The 21,016-nt window shown below is 39.9% G+C and overlaps 1 protein-coding gene across 2 annotated transcripts in view; it reads left to right on the top strand.

Annotated features, from left to right (window-relative positions):
* Nucleotides 1-5,029: 5,029 nt before the first annotated feature.
* The window catches only part of DYM (dymeclin), a 1,389,654-nt gene continuing 1,373,667 nt past the window's right edge, over nucleotides 5,030-21,016 (top strand). For both annotated transcript variants that reach the window (XM_053701098.1, XM_053701099.1), the window contains exon 1: nucleotides 5,030-5,126. The gene's annotated coding sequence lies outside the window, so the exon portion shown is untranslated. The remainder of the gene's footprint in view (nucleotides 5,127-21,016) is intronic.

Below are 21,016 nucleotides of genomic sequence, written 5' to 3'. Positions count from 1 at the left end.
CTCGCTGCTTTATTGGTGGCTACACACATATGCCTCTTGTCAATGGCTCACTAAATGTGTTCAATTGGCTCCCAGTAGTGCATTGCAACTCTGTGGCTCACTTTGACCCCTGAATAGGTGATAAACACATACATAAAGGGAGATAGTTATTTTTGTGCTTAAATTTTAATGAGCATCAGACATTAATATATTATAACTTTGTAATAGCTGAACACATTTGTTTGTTTTACTTTGGTCTTGTAGCTACTAAAACCACTAAAGTTTATGGATTCTGTAGTTTGTTTTGGGGTTTTTAACTATTTCAATGTGTAATTTCTTATAAAATCATAAATTGACTTTTTAACCAAAGAACTTCAATGCAAAATCATAGTAATCTTCATGAAGCGAGATGTTATGCAGAGAGGGTTCTGGCTTTATTTCACTGAAAACTGAACAGTTGTTTTGAAGATATAAAGCTACAAAGACAACATTTCAGTGCATATTGGACAAGAATAGCTGAATTGCATTTTGTGAGTGTAGTTAGATGTAGTTTTTAGGACCAAACTGAGGTCTTAAACAATTGGTATACAAAGTTATATAGCAACATATCATCTGCTGATGGCAGAGATTCAAAAGGTGCAATCAGGACTACCGATACTTCATTCTAAGCCCACGTGACACTTCCATGGCTCAGAGAGAGCAGTTTTAAGAGACTTTTCAGTTTATTTACAACCTGAAATTGACTTAATTCTCCTGGTATCCTTTGTTGGAGCAGCATTGGACTACTGGGAGCTAGCTGGTTATTGGTGGTCACACACAGGCCTCTAGTCATTATTAGATGTGTTCAGTTAGCTCACAGTAGTGATTCGCTTTAGTTATGTATTTAACCCCCTTTAGACACAAAATGTCATCTTATAACATATTTTTGCTCTTTTATGTCCCATTTATTTATTTACAATTAAAGTTAAAGAAAAATAAAGTTTAAGAATATTCCCCTTGGTCTCCAGAACTAACCTAATAATCTGTAAAGTGGCATAAATATTGTACTTTTTCTGTTGCATTCTATTGGCCTTACACAATTCACATTCCTCTTGTTGCTATCAGTATTATTAAAAGGGACAGTAAACACCCTGTAATTACAAGACATTACGGTTGTGTTTTTATAGAATAACATATCAGCCAAGTCTTTAAACATTCTTAAAACCAATCAACATTCTTTTTACTGCAATTAATTTTCAATAGCCAAACTCCACCCACCATAACATATCAGCCAAGTCTCAAACTAGAAACAAATGAACTTTTACTGTAATTAGAAACATATATTGGATCCGCACAATGGATCAGGAACAGCATAGATCCAGAATCCTATACACTGGATACACTCTCAAACATAGAGAGAATAATGTACAGGGTATACAAATGCAGAAACCCAAAAACACATAGTTTGGATCCACACACAAATAGGCCTAGAAACATATACAAAATGGTAAATTACTTGCTAGATTGAGAGAAATTCAAATAGGTCAATGTAAAGGTGCAGGGTGGTCTGCTTCATTGCCTATGGGCTGTAGGTAACACAAATATTACCATGTACTTATAACAGATTTGTTTAGAACAGTGTTTCTCAACTCCTGTCCTGAGGACCCTTACCAGGTCAGCTATTCATTATATCTTAAAGGGACAGTCAACACCAGAATTTTTTTTTGTTTAAAAAGATAGATAATCCCTTTTTTACCCATTTCCCAGTTTTGCATAACCAACACATTTATATAAATACACTTTTTACTTATGTGATTACCTTGTATCTAAGCCTCTGCAAACTGCCCCCCTTATTTCAGTTCTTTTGACAGACTTGCATTTTAGCCACTCAGTGCTCACTCCTAGGAGCTTCACGTGCGTGAGCTCAATGTTATCTATATGAAAATAATGAACTAACCCCCTCTAGTGGTGAAAAATTGTCAAAATACTTTCAGATTAGAGGCGGCCTTCAAGGTCTTACAAATTAGAATATGAACCTCCTAGGTTTTGCTTTCAACTAAGAAATACCAAGAGAACAAACCAAAATTGGTAATAAAAGTAAATAGGAAAGTTGTTTAAAATGACATTCCCTTTTTAAATCATGAAAGTTTTTTTTTAACTTGACTGTCCCTTCAACTAGGTACAGGTGAAATAATGAAAGGCTGTTTTATATCCCTTTAATGTAACATTGGGCCAACCACAAATGCGCAAGACTGCCTAGGGCCACCTGCCCCACACTGAACTGCCTAGACTTTACCCCCCTCCCACTAGTTTATTATTTAAAGTGGTAGTAAATGTAATTGAGCTGCAAAGCAGATTCAACTTGTTTACAAACAGGAGATGTAAATGCTTTCTTGCTTAAGACATATGCTGTATATATATATATATATATATATATATATATATATATATATATATATATATATAAATCAGCAAAATAATCGATCAATAAGGCTAGAAAAAGCTGTACCTTGTGTCTTCGAGGGGAAAGTTCTGATTTCTTATTCACTTTCTCAAGCTATACAGTATATATATATATATATATATATATATATATATATATATATATATATACACACACCAAATATTTTATATATATTTATTGGATTTATGATCCCTCCCCATTGGAATTTTGCTCTGTATCCAAGCATAACATATAATTTTAGTTATTTTTCTGCTGCATATTTTACCACTGGTATTATGTTTGGAGCCTTTTTTGCCCCCTTCCCCTGGAAATCTTAGTGTACATTGTAATGTTTTCCTTTGTTAATGTCATGTAAACATTTTTATTAGCCTTGTTTTTTATGTGCAACAATTCGAGTGTAATTACAGTACGATGTAATGAAGAGTCTCAACAATCTGTGAAAATGTTTATTTTATTTATTTACAATAGGTAATATTATGTTTACAATATATATGTAACCAGCATTTCCATGGTGTTATATAGTTGGGCTTTAAATAATCAGCCTAATAAACTGTCTCAGGATCTTACAATTATTTAGCTGCTGAAAATATCCGGGAGCTATTAAAGTACATTTAAAAGTGCTCATAAATAATGCACACAAAGAAGTACTTTAGATTTAGCTGTAAAACCAAAGTACAGTATATCTTACCCAATAAAAAAACAAAAAAAACCCCACTCTTTTTAAATAAAAATGCATTCAGGAAAATGAAAATGTATGGCATACGTTTTTCCAGGTACTGCTATAGCGACATCTCGGTCATTGTTACTATTTGTTTTTTTTTAATTAAAAAGCATTTGATGTTCAGCTAAAATGAAAACATATAAAAACTGAATTAATAATCTCATAAGTATAGCTTCAATTAAAGGGACATGAACGGTATTAATTTAAATACCTGACTTCTAGTCAAGACTGTTCAAGCTAAATTCCTTTTTTCATTTTTGCACTTTTTGCTTAATTAAAATATACAGTTATTTCATTTGGAGTTCACACACAGTACTGCCCCTTGTACAATGCAAGCAATTGGAGGTTGTGTTGCTTAAAGGGATACTGAAGCCACATTTTTTCTTTCGTGATTAAGATAGAGCATGTAATTTTAAGCAACTTTCTAATTTACTCCTATTATCAATTTTTCTTTGTTATCTTGCTATCTTCATTTAAAAAAGAAGGCTTCCAAGGTTTTTTTTGGTTCAGAACAATGGACAGCACTTTTTTATTGCTGAATGAATTTATCCACCAATCAGCAAGAACAACCCAGGTTGTTCACCAAAAATGGGCCGGCATCTAAACTTACATTCTTGCATTTCAAATAAAGATACCAAGAGAATGAAGAATAAAGAAAATTTGATAATAGGAGTAAATTAGAAAGTTGCTTAAAATGTCATGGGTTCAGTGTCCCTTTAAGTTGCTCTGCTCTTAGAAAGCATGCTCCTAACAGCAAGATTCAAAAAAATAAACCATGCCCATGAATATATTACTACAATGCACTTGTATGTGTTCAAGTTAAGTACATTTTAAAGCTTATTCGGACAAAAATGCAAAAAAAAACTATTTGACCCATAATTAGTGCAAATGGACACATTGAGCACCAACAGAAAATGTGAAAACCATGTAAAAGATTGTATGTTTGCACAGTAACCACATGTTTAGGGTAAATAATATTTAGTGTGTGTATATATATATATATATATTGATAGACTTGCATGTTAGCCAATCAGTGCTGACTCATAAATAGCTCCATTGGTGTGAGCACAATGTTATCTATATGACACACACAAACTAGCAGTGTCTAACTGAAAAAAAGTCTAAATGCACTGAGATAAGAGGCAGCCTTCAATGGCTTAGAAATCAGTTTGTGCCTACCTAGTTTTAGCTCAAAGCAAATTTGAAGATAAAAGTAAATTGGTACGTTGTTTAAAATTGCATGCTCTGTCTGAATAACGAAAGTCTCATTTTGACTTGACTATCCCTTTAAAATGTTCCATGAGTGTTAGTTCCTGCCATAGAACATGACTTTGAATGAAGGATGCCCATAAGGTGAAATAATCTGTGATTGGCTGTTTTGATCCAGTTACTTCTAGAAAACAAAGCAGGTCCATGAACGGCAAAGAAGCAAACAAGCATTGAAAAAATGTAGCTAATGCAGTGTTTTTCAACGCCATTCCTCAAGGCACACCAATGGGACAACACCGTAAAACTACTGATTAAAAATAAATAAGTTTAATGTGCAATGATACTAAACTATTGTGGCCTGTACTGTATTCGCCCACCTGTCTCAGTTCTTTTACACAATGAATACCATAACAATAATATAGCGCACTAAAGAATTTGTTATTAAAATACACATAAGACAGCAGCTAGGTAGTACCATGTGGCAGTGGCACATTATCCACACAGTAGTATAGTACTAGCCCAAGCCACACCCACAAATCACCAGACCACGCCCGTTTATCACCCAGACCACGCCCGTATGTTTTGTACCATGCTGAATTCCGCCCAGTTCACACGCGCTCAATCTTCTCCACTGGTTTTGTGCTGTGAAAGCCACGCCCACTCAGCGCCTGTGAGCTCCGAGAGTGGGCTGGCAGCAGTCACGTGACACTGGTGACGCAGCTGTCTGCAGCGACGTGGAGTGATGGCGGCAGTGAGACAGTGACAGTGGAACAGGTATAGTGAATTGGGGCATAGAGCGATAGAGAGACAGTGCCTGGCATCACGGAAGTCACCGGCAGCTTGTGCCAGTCAGTGCAGTGCCACCCTGTGCGTTTGTCACTTCCTGTATACAGGAACGCTCATCTTCTGTCTGCATCACTAGTGTCACAGGCTAATGTAAACCTAAAGATGCCAGTTTCTTTTTGAAACCACCTTTTTGGTGTCAACCTTCTATATGTGACAGCGTTCAGGCTATTCTGGGAATCTTTGCTTAAAGAGTGGTGTCTCAACACTTCCTAAAGTTGAATGCGTTTTGGGGCTTATACTTTGTATATTACTGATAATAGGCTAATGTGTGGATCAATGCTTAACACCTTGATTGTTAGATATATATAGTTGCAGGTCTTTCTGGCAGCCAAGTGGTTAAATATAAATGGTACTCCAAACTACTTAAAGGGATACTGAACCCAATTTTTTTCTTTCATGATTCAGATAGTGCAAGCAATTATAAGCAACTGGGTAGCGCTTGCTGATTGGTGGCTAAATGTAGCCACCAATCAGCTCTATCCAGGGTGCTGAACCAAAAATGGACCGGCTCCTTAGCTTAGATTTCTGCTTTTTCAAATAAAGATAGCAAAAGAACAAAGACAAAATGATAATAGGAGTAAATTAGAAAGTTGCTTAAAATTGCATGCTCTATCTGAATCATGAAAGCAAAAATTTGGGTTCAGTATCCCTTTAATTTTGAAGTGAAAGCGTTTGGGAATTAAAAGGACAGTAAACACCTTGAGATTGTTATAAAAAAATGTTTAGTTATGTGTAATGAAACAAAATTGTAATATACTTATATTATTTATTTCCCCCCTTTTCATGTAATTTAGCAATGAACATTTTCTAATTCTCAGAACTTGAAATGCATCCTGCTGACTTCTCAAGGCTAATTCTGCTACATACCTGTTCCTAATTAGATTTATTAGATAACAACCACAAAACAATGTATTTTATACTAACATGACAGTGACTAGTCTTGATGTCTGCAGACTGAAGCCTAGAATGGCTCCTCCAAATAAGGCAAATGCTTTTGGCCGATAAGCTATTCTGTAGTAGCACAACTGGAATGTCTTGTAATTACAAGGTGTTTACTGTTCCTTTAAACTCTCACTTCCTGAATCATAAAGTAGTTATATTAATAATTGAGTCATTACATACAATTATATTTTGTTGTAAGAGGAACAAAAGCCGTGCTTATGTTCATAATCCAATGGGGCTTTTAAAACTTCAGTTCTTTGGGAGCTGTTTGGAAGACTGAGATCATTAAAGGGATAGTAAACCCAAATGTTTTCTTTCATGATTCAGATAGAGCATACAATTTTAAGCAAATTTCTAATTTACTTCTATTATCATTTTTTCTTCATTCTCTTGCTATCTTTATTTGAAAATGCAGGAATCTAAGCTAAGGAGACATCCCAGTTTAGGTTCAGCACCTGGGTTGCACTTGCTAATTGGTTAGCCACCAATTAGCAAGTGCAACCCAGGTGCTGAACCAAAAATGGGCTGGCTTCTAAGTTTAGATTCCTGCATTTTCAAATAAAGATAGCAAGAGAATGAAGAAAAAATGATAATAGAAGTAAATTAGAAATTTGCTTAAAATTGTATGCTCTATCTGAATCATGAAAGAAAAATGTTGGGTTTCATGTCCCTTTAATGTAAGTACATTGGAAAACAAAATTAAATTGTGTGCTCTGTCTGAATCACAACATAAAATTTTAGTTTCATATTCCTTTAAATACTAAATTTTTTTCAATATTTTCGTGCATGTTAAATATACAGGTCCCTGTTATTGTTTGACATAAAAACATTTATTTTAATAATTTGTTTTAACAGAAAAATAGTTTTGTATTGATGTATTCTTTTCTATCCGTTTATAAAAAGTGTTTTTTTTTTTTTTTTTAAATTTTGAAAAGTTGGTTACATTTTTTTTCAGTTTTCTGATATTATTAAATCCAAGAAAGTACAGTTGCATATTTTATTTTTTAGTTACATACAGACAAGCACACATTGCTTACAAATACATGTATATGAAAATCCATGTTTGTATACTGCTGCATTATTTTATGAAAATTGACTTATAGATAGATTTTATTCTCTATTGGGTTCATTTTTTTGTTTGGTGAAAAAATGAGCATTAGTTTCTGACACACATCAAAATAAGTCAACTTTAAAAATTTATATTTCTCTATTGCTTAGTAGAAGCAAACAGTTTAAAATTAAATTAAGACATGCTCAGCAGAGATTAGGCAGCATAGGTTTATGGGAGCTGTTGTTCCATCTATTGTCCTGTATGGCAATGCAACCTGGTGGGTAGTGAGTACCTGCAGTGGTTGGGCTCTCATCTATCTAAGTGTCATACTATGCACACGCCTATGAATCAAACGTTAAAAGCATTGACATTCTGAAATGTGATTCCCTCACCAAAAAGTAATATATATATATATCCATTATTTTTAATGTTGGTTTAAATACTGAAATTTAAAGTGATGCTAAACTCTGCTGTAGTAAAATTGTGGCATTGCACTCTCCATTAATCAAATATTTAAACCGCAACAATTTTTGTTTTGTACTTACTTTACAATATTTTTGATCCATTTATAATACGTAATCCTATAGCGCTTATTTGCTCCACCCCCAATAATTTCACTTCCAGCACTGAAGTGACATGCATCGCGGCCCCAGGTTTTTCAAATAGCGCATGCACAAGGCTCTTAATCATGTAAGCTAAGTAAACATTGAATCACTAGATTCAATGTTTATTTGTTTTTTTCAGAGCAAACCTACCTATGATCACTGAGAGTAAGTGAGCAATCGTCCCTTTATATAAAAACGAGCATGCGCTAAGTTCACAAGCACTAGCAAAATATGTGACAAAATAAAACAATCCAGATTGGTCAGCCGTGCATGAAGAAGTGTGCTGTAATGCGCATGCGTGTAAAGCGCACACAAAAAAATGAGCCTGTTGAGTGACACGAATATTAATTGCATGAGCCAGTAAGGAAAACATTTTTGACTGCGGGGGGCAGGAGGAGGCTCACAATAGAGCTGAAAATAAAAGGTAGATTTCTAGCAAAAATGTAATATACTTTATTAAGCGAAAATTGGTATGTGAGGTCAATGGGACAAATAGATTTAGTTAAGCACAAGATGGGACACAGAGTTTGCCATCACTTTAAAGTGACATTAAACCCCACATTTTTCTTTCATGATTCAGATAGAGACTACCATTTTAAGCAACTTTCTAATTTACTTCTATTTAATTTGCTTCATTCTCTTGTAATCCTTTCCTGAAAAGCATATCTAGATAGGCTTGGTAGCTTCTGATTGGTGGCTGCACATAGATGCCTGATGTGATTGGCTCATCCGTGTGCATTACAATTTATTTAACAAAGGATATCTAAAGAATGAAGCAAATTAGATAATAGAAGTAAATTGGAATGTTGTTAAAAATAGTATTCTCTATCTGAATTATGAAAATCTTTGTGTTTAATGTCCCTTTAAGGGACACAGAACACTAAATACACTTTTCATGCACCTCCCTCTAATTATGGGTGCCGCCATTATGGAACCTAGGCTACACTGCAGGTATCTCAAGGAGAGGTGCTGCACATGCGCACACAGGTCAGCACTGGAATGGAGTGAAAGCTAGATGTCAACCTGGCAGCACTCATGACTGGAGGGAGGCAGGGAGTAACCTCAATACTATGCTTAGAAAATGTATTTAGTGTTCACTGTCCCTTTTTAACTTAATTTCTCTTTTGGTTATTAAATATATACTCACCCTTGTAGTGGTGATGACCAGAGGTGCTGAAAGATAGTGGATGGGTGCATAAGTGATGCCCGTTAAAAAAATAAGCATATTACATCCTCTCTCATTTGTTCAGGTGACCTGTGTGACTATCTCCTGAATCCCTGTACCTGTTTAAAAACTTGTGCTGTCTGCTGAGAAGTGCACAGATCTATGAAGGACATAAAGATAACATTTTTCAATGCAGAAACATGCACAAGCGTTTCGCAATACATTTGTTTGCAAAAACCATCATGAAAAACCAGGTTGTGTGTGTTATTGCCATTTATATATGATGTGTATATATGTCCATAACATCTTTAAAGGTACATTTCATTTTTTTCCAGGTTATTGTAATATCTATAACAGTTTAAACAATGTGCTTGAGTTGTAAAATAAACATTTGTCTTTGTTCTTTTTATGCTTGTGGGGTGTGTAACTCCACATCAATAGAGCTGATAAATAATAACCCCATGCACATAGTTTTTGTTATTTTGATAAGTTAAGCATTACATTTAGAATACCTAGTAAATAAGGCTAAATCTTTATTCTGCATTTCTCTCTTTTTTTTCCTTTTTTTTTTATAGACCGGCAAATGCAAAATCCAGTAATATACTTTTAGTGTCTGTGAATTTTACGTAGATACTGAGCTGTCAACAGGCAAACAAATTGCTGATAAACATAAATCTTTATAAAAGAGGGGGTATTTTATAAATGGCAATTATTTTTAAACTCTGAAGAATAAATCTACTTCTTTTGTCAGTTGGGATTGGTAATACAGTGGGATTCTTTAATTGTTTTACAGCGGCACTGTAGAATGAGGGACAAATGCCTGTTCTCCAAGAACTGAAATGACTGAGATCTAGTTAGGTGTACGGTGGCATTTGCAGTCTGAACTGAGGTACAGAATTGTGATGGCACAGAATGCAATGTGCAGTGCTAACACTGGATATAAAAGAAGACTTGGTGTAGCGTGGCACGTGCCAACCAGATATAAAGTACAGTGAAGCGCCTAGATAAAGAGTGATACAAGGGTGGGGTAGCGGACACTGTACACGTACAAAGCCAGGCTTGCCTCACACTCCTTGTCCAATATGTCTAAACGCAGTGTTTTTCCTGGGAATTTTGCATCAGGTATTTTGATATACAGTGGTTCTAGTACTGACCATAGATAAGTGTTCCTTGTTCTCACAGTATTGCTTTACAGAAGCTCACGTACTGCCTAGTGCTGTCACTGGGGGCACATAGTGTTTGGTTCTCACAGTATTGCTTTACAGAAGCTCACGTACTGCCTAGTGCTGTCACTGGGGGCACATAGTGTTTGGTTCTCACAATATTGCTTTACAGAAGCTCACGTACTGCCTAGTGCTGTCACTGGGGGCACATAGTGTTTGGTTCTCACAGTATTATTGCTTTACAGAAGCTCACGTACTGCCTAGTGCTGTCACTGGGGGCACATAGTGTTTGGTTCTCACAGTATTATTGCTTTACAGAAGCTCATGTACTGCCTAGTGCTGTCACTGGGGGCACATAGTGTTTGCTTCTTACAGTATTGCTTTACAGAAGCTCACGTACTGCCTAGTGCTGTCACTGGGGGCACATAGTGTTTGGTTCTCACAGTATTGCTTTACAGAAGCTCACGTACTGCCTAGTGCTGTCACTGGGGGCACATAGTGTTTGGTTCTCACAGTATTGCTTTACAGAAGCTCACGTACTGCCTAGTGCTGTCACTGGGGGCACATAGTGTTTGGTTCTCACAGTATTGCTTTACAGAAGCTCACGTACTGCCTAGTGCTGTCACTGGGGGCACATAGTGTTTGGTTCTCACAGTATTGCTTTACAGAAGCTCACGTACTGCCTAGTGCTGTCACTGGGGGCACATAGTGTTTGGTTCTCACAGTATTGCTTTACAGAAGCTCACGTACTGCCTAGTGCTGTCACTGGGGGCACATAGTGTTTGGTTCTCACAGTATTGCTTTACAGAAGCTCACATACTGCCTAGTGCTGTCACTGGGGGCACATAGTGTTTGGTTCTCACAGTATTGCTTTACAGAAGCTCACATACTGCCTAGTGCTGTCACTGGGGGCACATAGTGTTTGGTTCTCACAGTATTGCTTTACAGAAGCTCACATACTGCCTAGTGCTGTCACTGGGGGCACATAGTGTTTGGTTCTCACAGTATTGCTTTACAGAAGCTCACATACTGCCTAGTGCTGTCACTGGGGGCACATAGTGTTTGGTTCTCACAGTATTGCTTTACAGAAGCTCACATACTGCCTAGTGCTGTCACTGGGGGCACATAGTGTTTGGTTCTCACAGTATTGCTTTACAGAAGCTCACGTACTGCCTAGTGCTGTCACTGGGGGCACATAGTGTTTGGTTCTCACAGTATTGCTTTACAGAAGCTCACGTACTGCCTAGTGCTGTCACTGGGGGCACATAGTGTTTGGTTCTCACAGTATTGCTTTACAGAAGCTCATGTACTGCCTAGTGCTGTCACTGGGGGCACATAGTGTTTGGTTCTCACAGTATTGCTTTACAGAAGCTCATGTACTGCCTAGGGCTGTCACTGGGGGCACATAGTGTTTGGTTCTCACAGTATTGCTTTACAGAAGCTCACATACTGCCTAGTGCTGTCACTGGGGGCACATAGTGTTTGGTTCTCACAGTATTGCTTTACAGAAGCTCACGTACTGCCTAGTGCTGTCACTGGGGGCACATAGTGTTTGGTTCTCACAGTATTGCTTTACAGAAGCTCATGTACTGCCTAGTGCTGTCACTGGGGGCACATAGTGTTTGGTTCTCACAGTATTGCTTTACAGAAGCTCACGTACTGCCTAGTGCTGTCACTGGGGGCACATAGTGTTTTGGTTCTCACAGTATTGCTTTACAGAAGCTCACATACTGCCTAGTGCTGTCACTGGGGGCACATAGTGTTTGGTTCTCACAGTATTGCTTTACAGAAGCTCATGTACTGCCTAGTGCTGTCACTGGGGGCACATAGTGTTTGGTTCTCACAGTATTGCTTTACAGAAGCTCACGTACTGCCTAGTGCTGTCACTGGGGGCACATAGTGTTTGGTTCTCACAGTATTGCTTTACAGAAGCTCACGTACTGCCTAGTGCTGTCACTGGGGGCACATAGTGTTTGGTTCTCACAGTATTGCTTTACAGAAGCTCACATACTGCCTAGTGCTGTCACTGGGGGCACATAGTGTTTGGTTCTCACAGTATTGCTTTACAGAAGCTCACATACTGCCTAGTGCTGTCACTGGGGGCACATAGTGTTTGGTTCTCACAGTATTGCTTTACAGAAGCTCATGTACTGCCTAGTGCTGTCACTGGGGGCACATAGTGTTTGGTTCTCACAGTATTGCTTTACAGAAGCTCACGTACTGCCTAGTGCTGTCACTGGGGGCACATAGTGTTTGCTTCTCACAGTATTGCTTTACAGAAGCTCACGTACTGCCTAGTGCTGTCACTGGGGGCACATAGTGTTTGGTTCTCACAATATTGCTTTACAGAAGCTCACATACTGCCTAGTGCTGTCACTGGGGGCACATAGTGTTTGGTTCTCACAGTATTGCTTTACAGAAGCTCACATACTGCCTAGTGCTGTCACTGGGGGCACATAGTGTTTGGTTCTCACAGTATTGCTTTACAGAAGCTCATGTACTGCCTAGTGCTGTCACTGGGGGCACATAGTGTTTGGTTCTCACAGTATTATTGCTTTACAGAAGCTCACGTACTGCCTAGTGCTGTCACTGGGGGCACATAGTGTTTGGTTCTCACAGTATTATTGCTTTACAGAAGCTCACGTACTGCCTAGTGCTGTCACTGGGGGCACATAGTGTTTGGTTCTCACAGTATTATTGCTTTACAGAAGCTCACATACTGCCTAGTGCTGTCACTGGGGGCACATAGTGTTTGGTTCTCACAGTATTATTGCTTTACAGAAGCTCACGTACTGCCTAGTGCTGTCACTGGGGGCACATAGTGTTTGGTTCTCACAGTATTATTGCTTTACAGAAGCTCACGTACTGCCTAGTGCTGTCACTGGGGGCACATAGTGTTTGGTTCTCACAGTATTGCTTTACAGAAGCTCATGTACTGCCTAGTGCTGTCACTGGGGGCACATAGTGTTTGGGATACTGGTGAATGTACACGAGAATGTGAGAAAATACACTTACAGTGCAACAAGCTCCTTAAAGTGAAAGGCAACCCTAGCGTTTCATAAATGCTAGGATTGACTATTGAAACAACAAAAGGGTATAATACTTCATGCAGAAAGCTCCTTTATTTGTTTCAAGCGATCGCCAATCTGAGCTGTTTTCACCTCTTAGCAAATAGCTGTGCGGTAAATACGGCTCCCAAGGGCGCCAAGCACGGCTATTGGCTAAAGAGGTGAAAACGTCACCTCTAGCAAAACGGCGTTCTTCCGTGGGCTGCCTTAGCAGCCCAGATTGGCGATCGCTTGAAACAAATAAAGGAGCTTTCTGCATGAAGTATGTTATATGAAAGTCCCCTTTATTTGTTTCAGTAGTCAATCCTAGCGTTTGTAAAACGCTAGGGTTGACTTTTACTTTAAGGCCATCAGACTCGGCACTGCTCTCTATTCCAGTAATGTTCATTACCTCAGCCTTGGAGTCTCCCTCCGTCCCTGTCTGGTGACCTCAGCAGCATGTATAAAGAAGGCTTCCGGCCAGAAACAGCCCAAGGAGCCCTTCATTCACCGCGCCACCCACAGCCATATTCAGGAGAGTCATAACCCAGTTTGTATTTATAGGCAGCTGATTTCCCTCCACACATCAGAAATGGCAGGAAACCAGCTGAACAGTAAAAATCAAACTTTGAGTCACAGTCTGAAGTCAGCCTGTCTGCTGCAGCGAGCGGAGCTTCGTTGGGATCGGGCGGGTGGGCCGGGGCTGGTGGAAGTGACTTAATCGGCAGCCGGGCCCGGGTCTGAAGCAAATAAATGCACATTTCTCCTGTTAAGTGTAGTCAGTCCACGGGTCATCCATTACTTATGGGATATTAACTCCTCCCCAACAGGAAGTGCAAGAGGATCACCCAAGCAGAGCTGCTATATAGCTCCTCCCCTCTACGTCACACCCAGTCATTCTCTTGCACCCAACTAATAGATAGGATGTGTGAGAGGACTGTGGTGATTAAACTTAGTTTTTATATCTTCAATCAAAAGTTTGTTATTTTAAACGGCACCGGAGTGTGTTGTTTTCTTCTCAGGCAGAATTTGAAGAAGAATCTACCTGAGTTTTTGTGTATGATCTTAGCGGACGTAACTAAGATCCATTTGCTGTTCTCGGCCATTCTGAGGAGTAAGGTAACTTCAGATCAGGGGACAGCGGGCAGGTTCACCTGCAAAGAGGTATGTTGCAGTATATTATTTTCTAAGGAATGGAATTGACTGAGAAAATACTGCTAATACCGATATAATGTAAGTACAGCCTTAAATGCAGTAGTAGCAACTGGTATCAGGCTGATATGTATATATGTTTACACTTTAGTATTTCTGGGGAATGGCACTTCACTGGAAAAATACTGTATGCGTATAACTTTTAGCCTAACTTGCAGTGTGAGCGACTAGCAGCAGGCTTTTAATGACATTTCATAAATTAGATTTTAAACGTTTGCTGGCATGTTAAATCGTTTAATTATCTGAGGTACTTGGTGAAAAATTGTTTTGGGCGTTATTTTCCACATGGCTGTCGTTTGTTTTAAATTAAAACAGTTTACTGAGCTTCCCTCACTGTTGTAGTGTGAGTGGGAGGGGCCTAATTTGGCGCTTTTACTACGCATCAGAAATTCAGTCACAGTCTGCCTTTTTCTCCCTGCATGATCCAGGACGTCTCCACAGAGCTCAGGGGTCTTCAAAACTAGTTTTGAGGGAGGTAATCGCTCACAGCAGACCTGTGAGATTGTGCTTTGACTGTGATAAAAACGCTTATATTTTCAATTGTTATCCGTTTTTTCTGATATTAAGGGTTAATCATCCATTGCTAATGAGTGCAATCCTTTGCTAAATTTATGCTTTTACTGTGAAAATTTGGTTTCTATAACTAATCCGGTTCTTTGTTATTCAACTGTGACAGTTTTTGTGTGCTTCTTAAAGGCACAGTAACGTTTTGCATATTGCTTGTAAATTTAGTTGAAAAGTATTTCCAAGCTTGCTAGTCTAATTGCTAGTTTGTTTAAATATGTCTGACACAGAGGAATCTCTTTGTGCAATATGTTCAAAAGCCAAGGTGGAGCCCAATAGAAATTTATGTACTAATTGCATTGATGCTACTTTAAATAAAAGTCAATCTGTACATGTTAAGCAACATTCACCAGACAACGAGGGGGAAGTTATGCCGACTAACTTGCCTCACGTGTCAGTACCTGCATCTCCCGCTCAGGAGGTGCGTGATATTGTAACGCCAAGTACATCAGGGCGGCCATTACAAATCACTCTACAAGACATGGCTAATGTTATGACTGAAGTTTTGTCTAAATTGCCAGAACTTAGGGGTAAACGAGATCACTCTGGAATGAGAACAGAGTGCGCTGATAATGCTAGGGCCATGTCTGATACTGCGTCACAATTTGCAGAGCATGAGGACGGAGAGCTTCATTCTGCGGGTGACGGATCTGATCCAAATAAACTGGATTTAGACATTTCAAATTTTAAGTTTAAGCTGGAAAACCTCCGTGTATTACTAGGGGAGGTGTTAGCGGCTCTGAATGATTGTAACACAGTTGCAATCCCAGAGAAAATGTGTAGGTTGGATAAATATTTTGCGGTACCGACGAGTACTGACGTTTTTCCTATACCTAAGAGACTTACTGAAATTGTTACTAAGGAGTGGGATAGACCCGGTGTGCCTTTCTCACCCCCTCCTATATTCAGAAAAATGTTTCCAATAGACGCCACCACACGGGACTTATGGCAAACGGTCCCTAAGGTGGAGGGAGCAGTTTCTACTTTAGCTAAGCGTACCACTATCCCGGTGGAGGATAGTTGTGCCTTTTCAGATCCAATGGATAAAAAGTTAGAGGGTTACCTTAAGAAAATGTTTGCTCAACAAGGTTTTATATTGCAACCCCTTGCATGCATTGCGCCTGTCACGGCTGCGGCAGCATTTTGGTTTGAGTCTCTGGAAGAGACCCTTGACTCAGCGCCATTAGATGAGATTTCACACAAGCTTAAAACCCTTAAGCTAGCTAATTCATTTATTTCTGATGCCGTAGTACATTTAACTAAACTTACCGCTAAGAATTCCGGATTCGCCATTCAGGCACGCAGAGCGCTGTGGCTAAAATCCTGGTCAGCTGATGTAACTTCTAAATCGAAATTACTTAACATACCTTTCAAGGGGCAGACTTTATTCGGGCCCGGTTTGAAAGAAATTATCGCTGATATTACGGGAGGTAAAGGCCATGCCCTGCCTCAAGACAGAGCCAAACCTAGGGCTAGACAGTCTAATTTTCGTGCCTTTCGTAACTTCAAGGCAGGAGCAGCATCAACTTCCTCTGCTCCAAAACAGGAAGGAGCTGTTGCTCGCTACAGACAAGGCTGGAAACCTAACCAGACCTGGAACAAGGGCAAGCAGGCCAGAAAACCTGCTGCTGCCCCTAAGACAGCATGAAGTGAGGGCCCCCGATCCGGAAACTGATCTAGTGGGGGGCAGACTCTCTCTCTTCGCCCAGGCTTGGGCAAGAGATGTCCAGGATCCCTGGGCGTTGGAGATCATATCTCAGGGATATCTTCTGGACTTCAAAGCTTCTCCTCCACAAGGGAGATTTCACCTTTCAAGGTTGTCAACAAACCAGATAAAGAGAGAGGCGTTTCTACGCTGTGTACAAGACCTTTTACTAATGGGAGTGATCCACCCAGTTCCGCGGTCGGAACACGGACAAGGGTTTTACTCAAATCTGTTTGTGGTTCCCAAAAAAGAGGGAACCTTCAGACCAATATTGGATTTAAAGATCCTAAACAAATTCCTAAGAGTTCCATCGTTCAAAATGGAAACTATTTGGACAATCTTACCCATGATCCAAAGAGGTCAGTACATGACCACAGTGGATTTAAAGGATGCTTACCTTCACATACCGATTCACAAAGAACATTACCGGTATCTAAGGTTTGCCTTCCTAGACAGGCATTACCAGTTTGTAGCTCTTCCCTTCGGGTTGGCTACGGCTCCAAGAATCTTTACAAAGGTTCTGGGCTCTCTTCTGGCGGTACTAAGACCGCGAGGAATTTCGGTAGCTCCGTACCTAGACGACATTCTGATACAAGCGTCAAGCTTTCAAACTGCCAAGTCTCATACAGAGTTAGTACTGGCATTTCTAAGGTCGCATGGGTGGAAAGTGAACGAGGAGAAGAGTTCTCTCTTACCACTCACAAGAGTTCCCTTCTTGGGGACTCTTATAGATTCTGTAGAAATGAAAATTTACCTGACAGAGGACAGGTTAACAAAGCTTCTAAATGCTTGCCGTGTCCTTCATTCCATTCAACACCCGTCAGTGGCTCAATGCATGGAGGTAATCGGCTTAATGGTAGCGGCAATGGACATAGTTCCTTTTGCACGCCTGCACCTCAGACCGCTGCAATTGTGCATGCTAAGTCAGTGGAATGGGGATTACTCAGATTTGTCCCCTACGCTGAATCTGGATCAAGAGACCAGAGATTCTCTTCTATGGTGGCTTTCTCGGCCACATCTGTCCAGGGGGATGCCCTTCAGCAGGCCAGACTGGACAATTGTAATAACAGACGCCAGCCTACTAGGTTGGGGCGCTGTCTGGAATTCCCTGAAGGCTCAGGGATCATGGACTCAAGAGGAGAGTCTCCTTCCAATAAACATTCTGGAATTGAGAGCAGTTCTCAATGCCCTTCTGGCTTGGCCTCAGTTAGCAACTCTGAGGTTCATCAGGTTTCAGTCGGACAACATCACGACTGTGGCTTACATCAACCATCAGGGAGGGACAAGGAGTTCCCTAGCGATGATGGAAGTATCAAAGATAATTCGCTGGGCAGAGTCTCACTCTTGCCACCTGTCAGCGATCCACATCCCAGGAGTGGAGAACTGGGAGGCGGATTTCCTAAGTCGCCAGACTTTTCATCCGGGGGAGTGGGAACTTCATCCGGAGGTCTTTGCCCAAATACTTCGACGTTGGGGCAAACCAGATATGGATCTCATGGCGTCTCGCCAGAACGTCAAACTTCTTTGTTACGGGTCCAGGTCCAGGGACCCGGGAGCGGTCCTGATAGATGCCTTGACAGCACCTTGGACCTTCAGGATGGCTTATGTGTTTCCACCCTTCCCGATGCTTCCTCGTTTGATTGCCAGGATCAAACAGGAGAAAGCATCGGTGATTTTAATAGCGCCTGCGTGGCCACGCAGGACCTGGTATGCAGATCTAGTGGACATGTCATCCTGTCCACCTTGGTCTCTGCCTCTGAGACAGGACCTTCTAATTCAGGGTCCTTTCAAACATCAAAATCTAATTTCTCTGAAGCTGACTGCATGGAAATTGAACGCTTGATTTTATCAAAGCGTGGATTTTCGGAGTCAGTAATTGATACCTTAATACAGGCTAGGAAACCTGTTACCAGGAAAATTTACCATAAGATATGGCGTAAATACATACACTGGTGCGAATCCAAGAGCTACTCATGGAGTAAGGTTAGGATTCCTAGGATATTGTCTTTTCTACAAGAAGGTTTAGAAAAGGGTTTATCTGCAAGTTCTTTAAAGGGACAGATCTCAGCTCTGTCCATCCTTTTACACAAACGTCTGTCAGAAGTTCCAGACGTTCAGGCTTTTTGTCAGGCTTTGGCTAGGATTAAGCCTGTGTTTAAGACTGTAGCTCCACCGTGGAGCTTAAATTTAGTTCTTAACGTTTTACAGGGTGTTCCGTTTGAACCCCTTCATTCCATTGATATCAAGCTGTTATCTTGGAAAGTTCTGTTTTTAATGGCTATTTCCTCGGCTCGTAGAGTCTCTGAGTTATCAGCCTTACATTGTGATTCTCCTTATCTGATTTTTCATTCAGATAAGGTAGTCCTGCGTACTAAACCTGGGTTCTTACCTAAGGTAGTCACTAACAAGAATATAAATCAAGAGATTGTTGTTCCATCATTGTGCCCTAACCCTTCTTCAAAGAAGGAACGACTTCTGCACAATCTAGACGTAGTCCGTGCCCTGAAATTTTATTTACAGGCAACTAAAGATTTTCGCCAAACTTCTTCCCTGTTTGTCATTTATTCTGGACAGAGGAGAGGTCAAAAAGCATCTGCTACCTCTCTATCCTTTTGGCTTCGTAGCATAATACGTTTAGCCTATGAGACTGCTGGACAGCAACCTCCTGAAAGGATTACAGCTCATTCTACTAGAGCTGTGGCTTCCACTTGGGCCTTTAAGAATGAGGCCTCTGTTGAACAGATTTGCAAGGCTGCAACTTGGTCTTCTCTTCATACTTTTTCCAAATTTTACAAATTTGACACTTTTGCTTCTTCGGAGGCTGTTTTTGGGAGAAAGGTTCTTCAGGCAGTGGTTCCTTCCGTATAAAGATCCTGCCTGTCCCTCCCGTCATCCGTGTACTTTAGCTTTGGTATTGGTATCCCATAAGTAATGGATGACCCGTGGACTGACTACACTTAACAGGAGAAAACATAATTTATGCTTACCTGATAAATTCCTTTCTCCTGTAGTGTAGTCAGTCCACGGCCCGCCCTGTTTTTTATGGCAGGTCTAAATTTTAAATTATACTCCAGTCACCACTGCACCCTATAGTTTCTCCTTTCTCGTTTTTTTCGGTCGAATGACTGGGTGTGACGTAGAGGGGAGGAGCTATATAGCAGCTCTGCTTGGGTGATCCTCTTGCACTTCCTGTTGCACTTCCTGTTGGGGAGGAGTTAATATCCCATAAGTAATGGATGACCCGTGGACTGACTACACTACAGGAGAAAGGAATTTATCAGGTAAGCATAAATTATGTTTTTATTCACATCAGGTGATCACTATGATCAAAGTGATCACCTGTCTATTTAAATTTACATAGTGGCTTTATTGTTAAGAGGGGCTTTTTTTTTTAAAGTTCTTCCACCAATCAGCAAGCACAACCCAGGGTGCTAAACCAAAAATGGTCCGGCTTCTAAACATTTCTGATTTTTCAAATAAAGATACAAAGAGAATGAAGAAAAATTAATAATATTAGTAAATTAGAAAGCTAGTTAAAAATGCATGCTCTATCTGAATCATGAAAGAAAAAAAAATGGGTTTCATATCCCTTTAAAACACAAAGATACATACCATGTGATCACAATCACCTTTCAAATGACGGGGTCTTGTAGGCTTCTAGGGCTTAAAGAAGCTAAGATTGAGGGGTTTGAACACCAACCCCTCCATCCAGCTCTCTGAAATGTATTGTTTAGAAATATAGATAATCCCTTTTATTCATCATTCCTCAGTTTTGCATAACCAACACAGTTATATTAATACACATTTTACCTCTGTAATTACCTTGTATCTAAGCCTCTGCAGACTGCCCCCTTATTTCAGTTATTTTGACAGACTTGCATTTTAGCCAATTAGTGCGGAGTCCTAGGTAACTCCACAGGAGTGAGCACAATATTTATCTATATGGCACACATGAACTAGCTATGTGTAGCTGTAAAAACAGCTTTCAAAATGCACTGAGATAAGAGACGGTCTTCAAGGGCTTAGAAATTAGCATATGACCCTACCTAGGTTTAACTTTCAACATAATACCAAGAGAACAAAGCAAATTTGATGATAAAGTAAATTAGAAAGTTTAAAATTGCATGCCCTATCTCAGACATCCTCAAACTTTGCCCTTCAGAGCTTTTGGAACTACATTTCCCATGATGCTCAGCCACCTGATATGCTTGCTGAGCATCATGGGAAATGTAGTTCCAAAACCTCTGGAGGGCCAAGTTTGAAGATGTCTGTCCTATCTGAATCATGAAAGTTTAATTTTGACTAGACTGTCCCTCTAAGCCCTCTTCTAATTCCCGGCATTTACGGGTTTCTGGGGCTTGATG

Source organism: Bombina bombina, chromosome 2, assembly GCF_027579735.1.
Source record: "Bombina bombina isolate aBomBom1 chromosome 2, aBomBom1.pri, whole genome shotgun sequence".
In the NCBI taxonomy this organism is placed as follows: Eukaryota; Metazoa; Chordata; class Amphibia; order Anura; family Bombinatoridae; genus Bombina; species Bombina bombina.
This window is presented reverse-complemented; position numbering and strand designations above follow the sequence as displayed.